This window comes from Rhea americana, unplaced genomic scaffold, assembly GCF_003343005.1.
Source record: "Rhea americana isolate MKP2758 unplaced genomic scaffold, rheAme1 scaffold_148, whole genome shotgun sequence".
In the NCBI taxonomy this organism is placed as follows: Eukaryota; Metazoa; Chordata; class Aves; order Rheiformes; family Rheidae; genus Rhea; species Rhea americana.
In genome coordinates this window covers 1,558,326-1,577,445 of record NW_028185572.1, presented here as the reverse complement: position 1 = coordinate 1,577,445, position 19,120 = coordinate 1,558,326, and positions in this window count along the sequence as shown.

Here is a 19,120-nt window from a genome sequence, read left to right as displayed (position 1 = left end):
TTTTTACAGTTTTGATATCCCCTCCAAGCATGGCAGATATTTTCACATTTTGAGTAGGTTTCTCTCCTAAATTTCCAGTGACTGCTATGCAGCTCTAGCCTTGCATTTTATGTTTTTGAGCATAAAAGACTTTAACTTTCACCACTCTTGACAGTCAAGCTAGGTCTAGAGAGAGGTCTACGTCACTCTTTCCAGTTTCAACATCGCCCACTATGGAAGAAACAAGATGCTTTTGGTATTTTCTTTGCTCTCAAATGGCCACAGGGGTAATGAGCTGTCTCCCGAGCAGTCTTTGAGTCAAAATCCCTAAGGATCTCCTCCAAGGATAAGTCATCTTATCCCTAAAGGAGGGAGCTCCCTCTTTGCGCATTGCCTTCTCCAGAGTTATTGGGAAGCATTTCCTTTATGGTGCATTCATTCCACGTAGAATTAATGCTGAAAGCACATTCATGATGATGCATGTGGCAGTTTTTTAGCGGAGAAGAAGTGATGTTATCTTGCTGGCTTGTCACCTGCAGCAGCTGCTCTGAGGTTGCTCTGTCTCTGCTGGCCTGCCCTGGCCTGCACTGCCCTCTTGTACACATGGTGTAAAAAATGCTCGTTAGCAGGAGAGCATTTGCTGCTCCATATTTAAGAATATAAAGATCATGTTGACTGCCTTTCTCTAACTTCAGTCATCTTCCTCATCATCAGCAAACAGGTTTCATTCCCCCAAGTGCTTTCCAGCACATTACCTTYGTGTTCAAGTAGCACACAGAAGCACCTGAGTTTGCTCGTTGACACTGTTGCAGGCTTTCTGCAAGCACCTGATGACCATGTCACAGCCATCTGGGGCCTGAACTATCTACGCTGCCAGTACCACTGCTGCAATGCACTGCTGAACAAACCCAGTAGTGCTTTCCACTCACTCTGCACAATTCCAGATAGTGACATCATTTACCAGATGGTAGCAGACAAGTATCTTCCACCCCTCTAACATTTTTACTATTGTCATTTTTAACATAAAAGGAACAACATCCATAAGCAGAACACTTCTTTGCATTGTGCACTGAACTTAAAAAAAAGGAATTTGCATAAGTAAGGAACATCATTTTGTGAAAATAATTTATGGAAGAACTGATTAGGATAAATGCCGTCCAGTCTGACAGTTCAATTAATTCATGTAATAAAAAATTAAAAAAAAATCTCATAGTACAATATTTCACGTCATSGTAGGAAGGGAAAAGGAGGAGGGGAAAGTTCTCAAGACTCCTCAGCTAAATTTGCCTAATCCTTTGGTTTATCAAATGAACGGAACAGCCTGGTGCATGACAGCGAACAATTCATTTCCACTCCAATGAATGCAGCAAGAGTGCCCTTTTAAATCAGGCAGATTAAATAGGAGCTGTTTCATGCCAAATCAGTGACTTCAGCAATTATAAAAGAAGCTGGACATGGACTTGGAAGCAGTTCCAATTAGTTCCCATTATCGAGTCCGTTGGATTAGTTTGTTATAGCAGTAAACAAATGAAACTAGGAACATTTGTGATATGTTTTTCATTATTTTAAACACTCTCTTAAAGAAACTTAACAGTGACTCTTGGAGTCCGAAATGAATTCAGGTGATCAGGCCTTCCCACATTCTCCTGTTATCTGTTGGACTTTTTTCCCCAGTTGATGGCTATAACTTGAAATTTGATTCTACTTTTTGATATGTGTAAGATATAATTTCTTTCTTTCACAGTTGTGTAACAAATTGTATATGTTGGACTGTAGCCTAGTATAAAGGGTCTGGACCTCTTTGCTTAGCACTTGGCTGTATGTTGGCAAATAGTTTTTTTCAYCAGTTAAACCCTGGATGCCTCAGAAAAAGAAGAGAGAGGGCACTGAAAATTATTATTGTGCTGGAAGAAGTTATGTTATACTCCAAAATGTTTCACGATCTTTCAGGGCTTTGCAGCTTTTCATCACTGGCTTCTCAGCTGATTCACTTCAGGTGCTCATGGTACCTTGTGAGCAACTGATATGTTTCCCTGGTTAAAAAGTTTGGGATTTTAACCATCTTGCAGTTTTTAAGCCAATGTAACATTATATGCATCCCTAGCAAAATATATACATATATATGTGTATGTGTGCATATATATATGTGTGTATATATATATATATATACACTTATATATATACACTTATATATATACACACACACACATATATTTAAGCTACTTTTGTGATATTCCTAGGAACTGTGTTGCCAGATAGATTTTCTAAGCTGTTGCAGCTCAGCTTATACCTGGTAGAGGTTAATGTATAGGGAGAATTCACGTCTAAGAAATACCAATAGACGTTTTTGAGGGTATCATCAATGTTATGTTTTTCATGGCCACATGATGGTCAATGATCTGAATATGGCCTAGAAACGTATTCAGGACAACTGAGTCCTACTGGGAACTACAGCTACCTGCCTGTAGCTGGAAGAGCTGGTTGAGATTTTGGCACTCTAGACCTGTAATTCGTTACGAACACTATTGACATGCAAAGGAAGAAAGAACYGAAAGCTCCTTTCAAATGAATATATTTTGCAGTCCTGAATGATTTACTTTACATGAGTATGCCTATATTGGCAAACTAAAAGTATCACAGATGACCCTCAAGCCCTGAGGACAGCTGGCGAGGCACAGCCCTCATACATATGGTGAAACCATTTTTTTTTCCTTCAGACTGCCTTGTGGCAGTGGTTTAACCTCTGCCAATCTCAGATTGTTCCTCCAGACATTGTTTGGAAGAGTATTTTCTGGCTTGGACTAAAACTGCTGCAGGAATCGGGCTAGCAATTTGACGGTATGKATGATGTGGAGCCAATGCAGGACTCTTACCTTGTTTGGTTTAGGAGTATAGATTTATTCACCAAGAGGAGAAGCAGGGCCATCTGGGTGCCCATGTCCGTAATGATCTCACCACTCAACTTTTTCCTCATAACTTTCAGCRTTCAGTTTCTTGGTATACCAGCAAATGTAATTGTTTTTTTCATGAGCAGTTTGGATTGGTTGTTATTTTTGATGTTGGACTCTACTGCTTTTAGGTACACGGTCTGATCAAATTTTACATCTCTTCCTTCCAAGTTATGATGCCTCCTCTCATGCTTACTATGGAAACAGCAACATTGTCTGCTTTAAACACATGTGAAAGCTACAGCCACTCTCACAGTTATCTTCCCATTCCTCTGATTTATTTTAAACCTCTGCTGCAAATATGTGCTTCAGGTTGCTACCTTATTGTCATCAGCTGACTATTCAGATAGTCCTCGTGTACCATCTGTCCCTTCTGCTAAATTTCCTACTGGCTCAAAATTCTGAGTAGGGGCTGACTGTCCAAAGCATCCACTCTTCTTTTCCCTTGTCCTGCCTTCTTTGCCATTGWTGTTCCACTTTCTGGTACGCCAAGCTGAAAAGAAAATACCTCTCTGCAAATACACACTTACTGAGAACTATCTCTTTACAAATACTCRTTTGCTGAGAACTAAACAGTTGTGAGTCCAAGTGTATTTTGCCAAAGGYGTCATTTCAAAAATAGTAGCAACAAAACCACACTGCGAGTCTCACTGAAGCTTCTCTTTTCTTCATTCACCATAAACATTAGCAAGGAGGTTCCCTACAAATATAAAACTAAATATTCTTTTCTTATCGTGATCAGCTTAACAATTTGAGAGGTGAAAGGCTGTTTTGTTGTTGTTGTTTTTTGGGGTTTTTTTTGTTTTGTTTTTTTCCAAAAGTCCATGTTGCAGAAGTGTGTAAATTACAATATTGCAACCTGTTGCAGAAAGAAGTTTGCAAGGTACAGTAATGATCACTGCCCCATGTGCCTAACCCTCATTTCTGATATAGTTAATTTTGAGAACTACYGCAGAGTTTTCATTAGGAAGAATACTCTGTTTGGGTTCAAAAARGCAAGTTTAACCTGCCCTGGGCCCTGGGGAGGTGTGTTATGGATAGCATGAGCCCGAGAGAAGTATAACCAACCCCTCTGTAACAGGAATCCTGTTTTTGCAGTAATTATGAATGACAGCAAAGTACAAGCCAGACACTTGCTGAGCTGCTTTCGTGTTTGGTATGTATAAGGTAGTCATACTGAGGAACTTCACCTGMATATAAATGTCCTTGTGTTAGCAAGACCTTGCACAAAATGAAGGTCTGGTCCAGCATCTTTAATGCAAAAATTGTAGTTGTAGATATATTCAGCCCTTGTTTACTGTGCTCTTGTGCGGCACAAGACTCCATTTTTTTCAGAATGTTGTTCTATCTTTATCACAGATGCAACATTGCTTTAGCAAATTGGTATTACTGCAATTTCATTTCRAGACGCCTCATTTCAGAGAATTATGTTTCCACTATTTTAAACTGACCTGAGCTAGAATTTGGTGGATGATAGATCAATATTGGATAATCCTCTTCTTATTTGGAAGAGTCTGTTACGACACAGCAGTGATAAAAAGTATGGAAAGTGCTAGTAACCAAAGTCCTCTCCAGTGGAGCTGCAACACTGATGGGTAAATACAATTGTATTTAAGCCATGTTTGCTGGGGTATGATCCACACACCGTAAAATGCACCAAGCTGAGCATCTGCTACAGGAGCATGCAGACTGAAAATGCTGCAAGCCTTCCCTCYGACTGGGGAATTCTTGCAGCTATATAATCCCACTCTCACAGTTTGGCAGAAAAGGCTCAAAACTGGGAGGAAAAGATATAGASTGGCTGTATCTTTTCTGTGCAGCACAGCCCTCAATAATGCAGTAAGCCTGGTAATGCAATCAAGCCTTTCCCCCCGTACCACTGAATTYAGAGAGTGGAGAAAAATCATCTGCATAGTTGTAAAACATAGTAACAATCTGACTGGGGACTTTGAGTCAAGTCATGAATAATATATAATAGGGTTTAGAAAKAAACTATTGAGCTGAGCCGAGCTGAGCTGAGCTGAGCTTCTCAGCAAAATAGAGAAGGTTTTGCAAGAGTGGGCAGAGTTTATAATAATAATGAGGCTTCTGCATGCCTGGACACAGTGTTTTCTCTTTCCTTACTCCGCAAGATTTCCTCGAAATGTGTTGCAGGTGCTTTCCTTCATTAGCGGAAGAATTTGCGTTCTTGACACAGGGCGTCTGTATAAAACGAAGAATGTGGGAACACAGAGCTAAATAAACCTAAGTATTTTGTGCTTGGTTTGATGTTGCTGGAGAAACCCTAACACCTGTCTTGCAGAATGCCATGGAAAAAAATCAACTTTCAGCAATACGTTCGTTTTGGAAGTTTTTCTTCCTGCATCCTTGAGTCTTTATTAATTCTAAAGGAAAAATGGAGGAAGATGTGCAAAGTTTTCTCTAACTTGAATTTATTCTGAAGAGAAATGAGAAGTGTCCCAAGTCACTTAGTGAGAGTTAGCCCATTAATACTTGCAAGGAGCACTGACTGTCAAAAAAGCCTATAAAAATGAATACGTAAATTCCATATATTCCAGCATAAGGGATGTCAGAACATGCTACAGAAACACAGAACAAAACATCCCAAGAGAGACACTGAAACTAGCTAGGATCTCTGAAGGAGACATCAGTGCTTTCCTTTGCTCAGGGTAATATACCTTGCTTGCCCTTGTAAAGGAAGATATTAATTCAGCTATACACTGTCTACTCCCTAAACTACCTTCATTACACCTCACTTAGGTGTCACATAACACCTAGCACCCAGCAATATCACAGGTAAGGCTGAAAGATCAAGGGAAAAATGACTGAAGATAAAGATGCTTCTGCCTCTATGAATGCACACATCAAATTTTATTTATAAAAATGGAAATTCTTTGCATGTTTAAGGTTGAAAAACCTTAAACAGACCATGGAGGGAATTTGCTGCATTCTCTGCAAAACAAGAACTGAGAGAGTCTGTAAAGACATCTAATCTGTAATAGAACAAGGAGATATTACCTAATGTCACAAGTCCATTTATGATTTAAGTCAATTTTTCTAGTGAGGTATCCTTACTGCCCCAGATGCATGTATTGCTAAATGATGTTTGCTTCCATTGCATGCTGTGAAGATTTTATTTTCACGCTTGTCTCTGAATGTTGATGGCTCTGGGGTTAATTGAATGAAGGATATGCAATAGGACTGCAGCAGAATGAATTGCTGGCAATCAGCTATATAACTAGTTCTGAAAATGTGTGCATGTACTTCTGCTTCAGCACAGTAACAAAGAAAGTGCATAGATGCTACAGTATTATAGCCTTCTCCACGTCTTGTCAGCAAATTTTGTAAGGTAGTTGTGGTGTGTATGTGTTTCTGAATTGTTCAGATAATGCACACCATGAATAAATAGTCTGGGAGCATCTTTATATATATATATATATATATATATATATATATATATATATATATATATATATATATATATACACATATTCTTGAGTCTTAATTTTCACTTATTACCTGCAAAAGTCATCAGTGTGCATCTCTTGTGTAGATTTTTTGGTTTTTTGGCAGGATTGTTGTTGTTGTTATTACGGAGCGCTTAGCAAAGCTTAGCTGGTCATATCACTCAAACAACTGGCAGGTGGGTTGTTCTACAGATGGATAAACAGTAGCACATGTTAAACTGCAAATAGCTAGAAGATATGTTTTGTCGCATATTTGTTGACCGTCCAGCCATCTGTTTGGTTTTCTTCAAAGTGCGGCCCATGGTAGTTTGACAGTGAGTGAAAGTGGTGTAGTATTGATAATAAGATCCTTAATCGTCCTCGTAGCATCCTGATGAAGCCTTACTCACCAAGATTTAGATTAGATGGGCAGATGTATAGACTGGGAAGTATTCCAGGTGCCCTTTAAATATCAAAAGGTTCAACACTAGCTACACTAAAAAGTGAAATCCTTGACTGTATTGTTATATCAAGTAGTAACAAAGAATTATTTTCCCTGACATAGCTGCCTAACAGCTCAGACACTTCAGAAGAAGAGAAATCATCAACTGTTGGCAGGCAGAGTCCTGTTTCTCAGTATTCAGGGCACTGAAGTTTCTGTGCAGATACTTTATGTACATCATGAGATAGCACTTAGATATCTACATTAGTGTTGGTTAGCATACTGAGAACTCATGGGGGTATCAGGAGTGTACAAACCCCAAGGTTATATGGACTTTAGAATAACTCATTTGGACAAAATTATAGAAGAAAATTTAATCTAGCGCTATTAAATGCAAGGATGCCACTTGTGACCCGGGAAGTCCTTCATATAGGAGGCTGAGTGAGTGTGTATAAAGAAATATCATATATCTTTACTAGTTTACACTGTTCTCTACTCTACATCCTTCGTTACATGCTCTAAGGTGAGCTGACCTGGTACCACTGTATGCTATGTTACGTTATGTTATGTTGTGTTGTGTTGTGTTGTGTTGTGTTATGTAATTTTATGTTATTTTTTTCAAAATTCCACTGTTGAATTACTGTGTGGCAATAATCAAAGTATTATGTTGTTTTTTTGTTTTTTTGGTTTTTTTTGTTTGTTTGTTTGTTTTTCTATTTCTGTTGGGAGCATGTGGCTTCTGGGTCAGGGACTATCTCCAGCTGTGTATTTGGGGGCGCTTAGGATATTAGCAAAGTATAAATGTTTGCTTATAGGCCTTACCTAAAGCCGTATAGAGCAGCCTGGGGATTCTCAGGTCTGTTATGAGGAGAAAATATAACAGTTAAACACTATTTAAGAAATTTAGAACTTTACCGCCTATTTGATTCCTAGAGAGAGTCATTTTTGTTTTTATTTTATGTATTTATCTATTTATTTATTGCTGTAACATACCCCTTTTAGCTAAATTCATGAGCAGAATCTGGGGAAGGAAAGATTGCTTGTCAGGAGAGGACATCATTTTATAATACATCCCTTTCTAGATCTGTCTTCAAATCTTTATCCTTCATTTTGCGTAAAGAAGTCTTTCAAAAAACAAAATAAGTTCAGTACAACACATTTTTGAAAATATAATTCTTATTCAGGTGCCTGACTACAAATTTTAACAGTGTGTCTAAACTAGCATAGTGGTACTGGGATTTTGGAAGCTGATGGAAAGACTACATCCTATTAGCTCCAGCTTCTCTTTTCTTCTCTTTCCCTTGCAAACCCAAGCATAAGACGGTCAATCATTCCTGCAAAGCTGTGCAAAATGGTACCTGTGGAGATCTTTTTGCCTCTCAGTTATTTATCAAATTAAAGAATATTACCTAACTCAAAGACTGGAGTTTAAAGACCTAGTTGTCCATTTGTGTTTCGGTGGTCTCAGCTCCCATGAAAGTGCCCAAAACTCTAGCAGTGATCAGTGGGACAGRTTCACTCTGCAAATCCTCGTACAGCTGCGCCGAGCAGTGTCTATATCCTCCGCACAATTATTCTGTTGGAAAATGAATTCTTCCTTGTCGGCTTTGAGATCCATCCCTCCGTGATATCTCCGTCTCACAGAGAACTGAACGCRAAAGAGCACTGTCAGCCTCAGAAAAAGAGTAAAGTTGTTTTATAGATTTAACTTTCAACTCTTACGCTGAATATAGATTCATATTTTCCTCTGTACTCACTCTGAGGGCAGACTTTACACACAGGATAAAGAGAATTCTGGTTCTTTAAATCAAGATGTATCCTAGCCATGCTKTCAGAGATCCTCGGTCATCAGAGGTGACCATGAAATCTCACCTGGAAATCTCACCTTATGCTTTAAGACAGCTAATCACCTCTGTGCTGGATAACTCCTCTTTATCACTGTGTGCAAGGCAGCTGTAACTTTTAGATTATGCATAGAYTGGGTCAGTAAGAGTCCAAGTTGTAAGGAAAATATGTGCATTTAATAATTAATGAGGTAAAAAGAGGCTTCAATTAAATTACTAAGAAACATTACAGAGCAGGCTAAAGTTTAAAGCTGTTATTTAAATTGCCGTCTTAGGTCATTAAGTATATTTTTCTGTGTTCAGAAACTCAGAATCTATTAAATATGTTTGTGGAAGCAAGAAACTGGGCCATTAAATTCTTTTCTTTCCCATTAAAAAGAAAATTCAAAGCTTGGAGAGTTTTTGGTAAGACATCTGGGCAGCTTAGAGTTCAAGCAAATGTGGAGTCTCTGACATCACTTTAATACACAGATAACTTTCTACATGTGGGTTTTTCCTTTTGAACTCAAGACTTCTACTAACTACCTGCTGGAATAATTTGCAGACTTACGGGTTTGCCTGAACAGAGGCTTGATTGCATCTGCCATGCTTCTTTGCACACAAAGCTTGGATGCTCCTGGATTGCCCCCTCTCCCTCATTCCTTGTCCRTCTCCAATCCCAAGAGCACTGATCCCACACTCTAGCTTTGAGAACTGAAGGTGTCTGATGTAGACAGCTGAATTTTCTCATTTATGCTCAGTTCCRCTGCTTTTCCTTTGCTTTTCTGGAGGAAAAAGGGATGTGCAAACCGAGGTTGCAAAGAAACTGAGATYGCCATCCCACCAAAGTCTTTGAGAGCAAACAAGAGAACCAACCGGAGATTCAGCCCTAATCTTGAGGTAGAAAAAAAGTGTATCATTGCTTCCTAAAAATATGAAATTAATCTCAATATTTGTATGTGTAAGATGCATACACTTTTTCATGCAACTGAGAATCTCTCTAGTAATTGGAACAGATAGCAAACTGTATTTTTAGGACTTGCTCCAAAAGCTAAGAAAAGGCAGTAGTAATTACCTTATCTTTTTCACTTTTCACTTTATTATCTCTATTAGAGTCGGGGAAATTGGCACCTGAGAACATATGTTTCTGATCTTGTTCATATTCAGCTTTTTGAAAGCAGAGGAAAAATTTAAAAAGAAATCTGTTCCGCAAGGTTGGCAAGGCTGAAGGATGATACTCAAAGGAGACCTTTGTGAAAAGACAGATTCTGTCTCAGGTGACTGGATAGGTGCTAAAATGCTTCAGTTATCAGCAGGATCAGTTACAAAAGTTAACTGCATGAAATTTTAGGGAGCTGAGAAAGTGTGATTCTGCCATTTGGTGACTAGTTAAAAAATAATGATATTACTTTGCTACTTTACTCTGTTCTTGAGTGTCTGAATAGATGCTTTTGTTGGTTCACTGGATTCATGTTTAAATTACAGTTTTAAGAGTTATACAAATGTATAGATAGACATAAAAACTCAAATACCTTCTGTATATTGTCATGARGGAAGCTGATTTTCTTAAGATCTAGTCTTTTAAATACTGAGACACTGAGAAATGACATAACACTGAGAAGTGTGTTCACCTTCCAGCCATGTGCAGAACATCCTCCCAGGACAGTCTGATGTATCACGGAAGTTGGAGCTTTGGTARCAATTAAAAACTTTATAAGCTTAGTTTGATTTCAGAAGGAAGACATTAGGCTCAATTGAAACGTTATAATCTGACAAAATTCGTGTATGTGATTCTGATTGTTTCTTTATCTTATATTAGAATACAGAGTTTTAAAGAATTTTAAAATCAGAATCTTTTTTTTTTTGTATTTTTAAACATTTTTCTTGCTGTTTTCTTCCAAGTTCACTTTTGTTTTATAGCCGAAATATAGATTTTGGTGGAAATATTTAGGGCTTTTGGAGATTCTTGTATAAACAAACTCCACCTCTTGATTCATTATCTCCATGATCATTACTTTATCTCTCTCTCTCTTTTTTTTTTTTTTTTTTTTTTTTTTTTTTTTTTTTTTCCTACCTGGAAGAAAACCTTACTCATACAGGCAAGTTGTATCATTTTAAGTGTACCTTTACAGTCAAAGCAGTACAGTCCTCTGTTGATGAGTTTATCATGGGCACGGTTCATTCCTCCTTGTGAAAGTGCACAGTGCTATGCACAATCTCCRTCCTTCAGCCAAATCTATACATTTTCCTTTTACTGTCTTTGCTGAAGCTCATTGAAAACAAAAACTCCCTACAAACCAAGCATGGGGAACATTGGTGGCATTTCCTACATCACCTTTCAGTCATTAAAAGTTGGCTGTCTTACCTAGTCTTATCTTTTTGTTCCCCTCTGCCATAGACTGCATAAGTCAATAATAAAAAAGTCACCAGTATGAATGATCCTCTGGAGGTATCTTTCTTTCCCCGTTAAGAAATTAGGCTAGCTGCTTATGTTTGCCGGCAGAATATTTCCTTTGTGAAACATCACGGTGAAATTTGGGTCTCTTTAATTACAATTCCACAATTCGTCTAATTCCACGAACACCTGCTCTTGCACTTCTCGGGGAAGCCTCCGGGGAATCGGTGGCGAGCACCATGCTGACGGCAGCAGCCCTTGCGACGGGTTTAGTTGCAGCTTTCCTTTGCACGAGGATCATCCTCATCATTTATGGCATCTGTACTTTTGTCTTGATCAATAAGGGAAATGAATCCATTTTAATTTATTTTCAGGTAGCTTCACTACATGGGTCTTTTATGTTAGCAGGTTCAAGGAAAAATGAACGCAGTTATTCTGCTTAAATGGTTGTATAAAACAAGGATTTTTTTATATATATAKTTATGGGCACTACATCAACTTTTCTACTCATCAACCAGCCGAACTGTGATCAATTGCAGAGCAAATACTTCTGCTTCCACTGATGGTAGGATAGAATTCTGTCCTATAAATATCTATATAAACCCTTGTAGGTAAACTAATAAAAATGTACTCTGACCATTTTCTGTACAATGTTTATGAACGAATGACTTAATTACTTAATTCTCCCAAGCGCACAGTATAATATGCAAGGACTTGTCTAAGGCTGCATCTAGTCACTTGAATGGGTTCGAATCCCAGGTGGACACGGGTGGCTCTTCGTTTGCAGAAGAGAGATATGCCAAGGCGTTGTGTTCATGCACTCAGGTTAGCCGGCTGCATGCACTGACAAGATTAATTACAGACCTCTGAACCTGATATGTTTTCCTAATATCTTGACGTCACCTTCATTTTCCTCGTTCAGACTGAAATACGAAGGTTGCTCTTGCATAATTCAGCAACTTTTTTCTCTGTGGGTGGCACTGTTTTAAGTAGTTGTAAATGCCTGTAAATTGCTAAAGTGAGTGATATGAATCACAGCAGTTTGTTTGGAGTTATTACAGTGATTATGGAATGAAAGAAAATAAGATTCTTTCCAAAATGTCAGAATATTGAAGAGGAAATATAAGTCATATAATTTCCTGCATAGTACAAATCAGTTCTATTTTTTATTTTTCGCATGTTCTCTATATTCAGTGGATAATAATACAACACATAGATTCCATTTATTCGGGCCATTCAAAATCATTTTTCATCTTGCTACTCAAAATGTATGAATATTTCCTCTGGAAATTGACACTTCACATTTTTTTCAAAATTTAGTTTAATTAGAATGCTAACTGTATCTCTTCTTTTATAAAGATACAAATATTTAGTAACTGGCCTTCATACAACATATAAAAATACATTGCAAAACTTAATATTCATAACTGAGAGTATTCCAAAACTGTGGAATAGTGGTTAAAAAAAAAAAAGAAAGAAAGAAAGAAAATTCAGCTTACATGAAATGTGCCCACCTTTATTGTCCTCTGAAATAGAGAGGAATTCAAATGTTTGTGAAAGCATAAGGTCCAGATTTATCCTTTCTAACTGAAGGCATCTCTTGGAGGGGCCAAAGTTAAATAGAAATATAGCTGCCACAGGACCTCTACATAGTTAAAATCGAGAGACCGGTGTCCCCAGAAAGCCAGCCACGCAACCTGTGATCTAAATCATTTTCTGGAGGAAAAAAACAGACAAAACAAACAAACAAGAAAACCAACAAAAAACAAAACAAAAAACAAACAAAAAAAAACTCCACTTATTTTGAAAATATGCCTTATTTAGGAATTCTTCACTGAACTTGGTGAGCATTTCCTGAGCCCCAAGATAATCATGATCCTACTCTTAGAGACTAAAAGGATTCTCCGCCTGGGTTTCAAATGCTCTGTTCTGTGCTTTAGCACTCAGCCTCATTTTCCTCTCCATCCTGTGATGCTTTATAGCTCTGTCTTGAAAAATAGGATTTATATGCTGATGGATGATTTGGACAATAACTTATTTTGCCTACACAGTGCAAATCAAATGAGCAGTTCATGCAAACTGCAAAGTGTATCACCTTAAAACAGTTATAATTTTAAAAGACACTAGGACTGAAAGAATTTTGAATATTTACTTTGAGTAGGGGGCTTGGACTAGATGATCTCCAGAGGTCCCTCCAAACTAAGATGTTGCATGATTTTGTAATTCTGTTCAATTTTGAATTTTTGTTTTGAATTTCTGCTTCCAGTGTTAACCTGAGAACCTTAAGTGTCCCGAGGTAGACAGTAAGACACTAAAAGAAATGAAGATCTGAGCACAGGTCTACTCATCATTCAACAAAATACGAGAGGGAGGGATTGTTCTGAAAACCCCCAAAGAAGAGCTTTGCTTACTCTTGTCATGAATGTAGGATTCTCATCACATATTAATTACTGAAATGTTCTGAAATGTAGTTAGATGCCCTGTGGTTTGGTATCAGTAGAAAGTCAAAGATTTGGTTTAAAATTTTCCTGTAATTTTTCTGATAAACTAATTTCCTGTTGAAGAAAATCCATTTCCACTAGAACAAATTCCTCTATTGACATTTGCTAATTCTAGCAAAACTTTTATCCTGAAAATTTTCTTCTATTCAGAACTGCATATTTTATATATATGTATAGATATATGTATGTACATGTATATATATGTGTGTATGTGTATATATATATGTGTGTGTGTGTGTGTGTGTAAAAGACAGATAGATAAACCACAGAATTTTGACCCAGAATAGTTAATCAGATCACTATTGGAGCACTTAAATATCAAAGACCAATGCTGAAGTCTTCAAATGTGATTTGAAAGTAATAGAACTTGATTCTACGTTAATAGTCTGAACATTGCAGAGGTCTGTTCTCTTTTTTCTCCCCAGATGAATACTATTTTTTTGTTTCCATTAGTAAAATTTATTTATATATATACATATATATATATATATATATGTATCCAATCCTCTCCTATTTCTGTTTCGCATCACTCAATATTAGAAATAAGGAATTATCTTTATTACCTTGACAAGAGAAGAATCATAACTTTATATTGAAATTACATTTGTTGCTTAGCCAATAAGTCTTCAAGATATTTTACCCCAAAACAATGACATGGCGTGTAAAATATATATATTAAATAATTTGAGATATTAAAATGTGTTCATTGTATTATTCTTCCTTTAGCTCCTCTAAAAGTAAATGAATAATATTTAATATAAAGGCTAAACTTGGGCTTTGAATATTATTTACCTATATTACATTCTAAATTCTAAATAAACTCTCTAAATTTACTTTCCATTTCTTATGTCTATAGATATGTCTCATAGGCACCTGTGTAGAAACGGTAGATGAATGAAAAGTTCTGGGTCCCAATTTGGGCTATTCTATGCTATTATTGTCCAAACATGACAGATTCCTTCTTCATATGATTTATAACTTGTCGTTACAGGACACTGTAGTCCTCCAGACAACATTAATCTATTGACGGCTCCGAAGTGAAGACGTGATTGATGCAGTTACAGACATTGGTGACGTAGGTAGGCTCTTTTCTTTTCAAGCGTTTCATGCTGAAATTCATAACTGTACTTAGAGCGGGGCCACAAAACAACTCTGCAACTGAGGAACAGGATGTAAAGTTCATTAGTCATCATAAAGTTCAATATTCATTTTAATGCCTTTTTTTCCCCCAACTAAATCTCTTTTTTTGTTTCTTTTTGTACTTCTTAATTAAACAAAAAAAAAATCCAATTTGATAAATTCACCACGTCACTTTTCATCAGCTGTTGGGTTTTTAGCTCTAATCCATTCTGAGTTTAGTTCCTTTTCCAATTTATTACTGAAATCAATATAAATTCTGCAGCATCTCTCCCACCACTTCTCTTGAGGATTTTATATAGAATTTTCTTACATTGTTACAAGGAATTTTGAGAAAGGTGTCAATGAAGTGATTTTCTTCTCTTGTTCTAAAACTCCCAGTGCAAATGTTACTTATGGGCCTAAAAACGTGAATAAGAGTCAATTTTGAAATTTTTAGGTATTATGTTTACACCTGCAAATGTTGTTGTGGTCAGGAATAAGCTTCTACATTATTCTACACTATTCCACACTATTCCTCTTACAAGAATATCCCCTATATTTTCCATTTAAATACTGGAGTAATGGCGACATGAAAAATAAGTATTTCTTAATTTAGTTTTACAAGGAAAAAAATAAATGAACAAGTCGGAAGGGATACAATTAGTTTAAACAGTCATGCTATGATATGGTTCTGAGTTTCAAGACTCTTCACTGCAACTAAATCAAAAAGAAATACTTCATAGCTGTTTTGATTGCCGTGAGATTTTGAATTACTAGACAACACAATAGGAAAAAATACCCCTTTTCCTGGGTCAAAACCTGGCCTAATTCACCTGTAGCATGGGAACATAGTTCTGTAACCAGTACAGACGGAGTCATCTTTAAAATTATGGGAACAGCACAAAAAGAAGAGAAAATAGAGAAAGCTTCTTGAAATGTAAAGCTCCTGCCAGAAAGGTTGGGTTAGCACTGAAAGAAGATGAGTTATAACTATTTGCAAATTAACCCCACTAAGAAAAAAACAGTGTGAAAGGAATCCCAAAAGCTAAAGTAAAACACTTATAATTGCATAATGATCTTCTCCTTTACACTGCCTTGTTAGGATCCTGCATCTGTCATATCATTGCATCGTTCCAGTTATGTTGTTCCTACCTCTAAGAGAATATATTATTTCATATTAAACGTACCTGTGTCTTCAGTGTGTCTGGCGTACGCAGGAATGTTGTCAATCTAAATGTTATTGTGTAGCAATAGTTCTCAAAAACACCTCAGCACAGGCAGTGAAACAGGAACACTCGGAACATAGAGACTTTGGGAAGTCAGTGCACATTCGCAGCATACAGAGATGTATTTTTGGACTGGATTCTGGACTCTTTCAGAAATATTCCCCCAAAGTAGCTTGAGGCTAGACTCCCAGGAGTCCTGCTCTAGTCAGTAGCTGGAAGGAAATTCCTCTGGGAAACAAGGAAAGAGTCAGAGCAAGAGCTTAATTTTGAGCACTACCTTCCGGAGATGCCGATCTTTCCCCACTGGCTGCAAAAGAGCTTGTGAATATCCTCTTTTGAGCTAAAGAAAAGAACCTGGAGATCCTCTCTGTTTTATGTTCCAAGACAGTAACGTTTTCCTGGCATGTAAGAGTATCTTCTATGCTTCAGATCAAGATGATAAACATGATCCGGGTAGAGTACTCATAGAATACTCAGCACTGTAATTTTATGCTTAATATTTCAAATTAAATTACTCCTTTTAATTCTACTTATAAAGCTATTGAAATGATTCTTTATCATTTCTATATGACATAAATAACAATCAGTGTTATTTTAAATGAATTTTAGGTTGTTTAGGTTCATGACTATGAAATCTACTGGTATTCCTCTGTGGGTTAGAAGTTTACATTTTTCATTGACTTAAGCATTTGCTGTGTGGTATCGGTTAATAAAGGCTGGTTTTTGTCCTTAAGTTATATGCGGATGTTTAAATGTGGTTTTCATTCATTTGATTGAAAAACTGTGGCATTTCTTTTAAAATTTCTGTTGAAAATTGAAAAATACTAATCCAGTTTAGTTCCTTGGAAATTAATAATCAAAAGTAGACTTGTTTCATATTTAGAGCCTTTTTATACAAAATCTCAGGATTACAGAATAGTTTTGGGTGGAAGAGACCTGTGTAAGCCAGCTGATCCAAATCACTTGAAGAAAGGTCAGCAATAGTTAGATCTGACTTCAAAATGAGAAAACAAGCTAGCCATTAATTATCACCTTTTACCTGAAATGAAAAATAAAACATGACCTCTATATTTTTGGATTATTTTTCTTGAAGGTATTGTTTAAACACATTAGAATTACTTAAAAACTTAAAGCCTATTGTGTTGTTGCACCAAGTTACTTGTGAACTTAGAATTTAGATTTCTGAAGCRCTTGTGTGCCTGCAGAAACAATATTCCTTGTTTTTTAATATGTAAAAGAACAACAACAACAACAAAAATTGTATACTTAGTCACAAACGAATTACTTGGCTCCATTCCAGCTGAAGGATAAAAAAGGAACAGCAGGATGGGTACCTGAAATGCACTTGAAAGATTTACAAGTAAAATGTGCAAAGGAAACATTTATCCTTCAAATTAGCTCATGTCTCTGCCAAAGACGTGGCAAGCAGAAATCAATTAGTTTCTTTAATGCGAGTATCTTGACATTTTGACAGCCAGAGAAGTCAGTCKTTCCTAATGAAGCCACTGATCAATCCCATTTCTGCTTGTAATACTTTAAAGCTTTTATTCGTAGTTAAAGAAACTATTGCTTATTAGAAAACTTAATGAAGAAAAAACGTTCATCCTACCGCGGTGTGGGGCGGTACCTTGCAGTCTGCCTTGAGGAAGACGTAGAAGCTACAACATGGAATTCCTGATTGGAGAGRTTTAACAACTAGCTATGGATGGGTCCTCCTTTGACTCCCCTTCTCCGCTGCGTCGCGTGTGCCTGTGGTCATGGCTGGGCTCTTTTTTGTTAGATAGTCGCTGTGATTGTCAGTATCTCACGATAGACAGGTCTGGGTCAGTATATGGATCCTGAAATACTGGGAAAAAAAAATACAAGAAAAACGACAGTTTATCCCCATAAGAACTTCCCTGTCTCCTATTCTACAATGGCCAACAATTCCTAGACAGTTAATGTTTGTACAGTGAATGGCTTCTTCTTAAGAGGTATTTTGCCACTTTTGCTGGTGAGAGGGTTATGTCCAGGAGTTTTTTTCTTAGCAGAAGTACCTATGCTGGAAGTAAGATCCAGAGGACTTTGAATTCTTGGGAATACAGTATTGGTCATCCTTTGCTTTTTACCCATTCACACTGGACTTCTCAGTTTAATTATTTATGAAAGCTATAACCATCTTTGTGAGCCACAGGTAGAGAAACGGATGCTGCTGTGCACAGAAGTTTGGATTTGAGGCTAACAGCGTATTGGAATTCTGTGTTGTTTGCTAGAAAGGAACATTTGGCTCTAGCGCTATTTAAATATCCACTCTAAAACACAGTGCCTGGACTTCCAACCAGTTTCTTATAAGGAAGGACAGGAAAGRTGTTCTTAATTGTAAATAGAAGAAAAATTAATTAGTATTAATTTGTGCAGTGGGTTTTGATATGACCAAATTGTTTCTAATATCASTTAAACATATTAAAACAAAGTATGGTGCTAAAGTAAAGATTTCTTTATGGAATAACAGCAACAACGACAGAAACTTTTTCGCTCATTCCATGGCTGACTTTGTGGGATTGTTGTAATTTATTCTTACTTTTTTACTTRCAATGATGAAGTTATAACACAGGACTGTGAAGAATTTGCAAGACAAAAGCTCAGGATGGTGTGTAATCATCATCAGAGATTACCAAAAGGAGCGTGAATAAAAAAGGTGATGTGGTCAACGTATCCAGACTATCCAGCAGGGCAAGTAGCCCTGTTATTAAGAGRGGGTCCCTCAGAAGAAGAATCTTTGATTCAGTGATTGCATTCAGTATATTAAGGATGGGTTATGGTCATTGCTTAAAAAATGACCATAGTTACAGCAGGAGGACAAACCTGGAATGAGGGGAGCAGAACAGCAAGGAGAGAATCCAAAGGCAAAGGAAGGGATCTAATAGGCATTTTTGGAAAAGGAAAGCTCTCTTGGACAAGATTTATAGRCATGACCGGTTATTTGTGGATACTTTTCACTTCCAGGAACCTAGCGAAATCATCTTAGTTGACTCTGGTTTTCAGCAGCGATGTTTCACACTTCCTGTAAGACAGGGGCTTTAGCTGAACACCTTAAATCAGAAGCGAGCTGCTGGAGAAACCAAGCCTACTGCACACACTTATTTGCAAAGGAGGTTAATGTCCAATTTTCTGCAGCTCAATTTTTAAAGTCATTTTCATGTCGATACTATGCTTTGCCACATACTTGTTTATGTGGCTGCCACACTTTACATTTTAATGT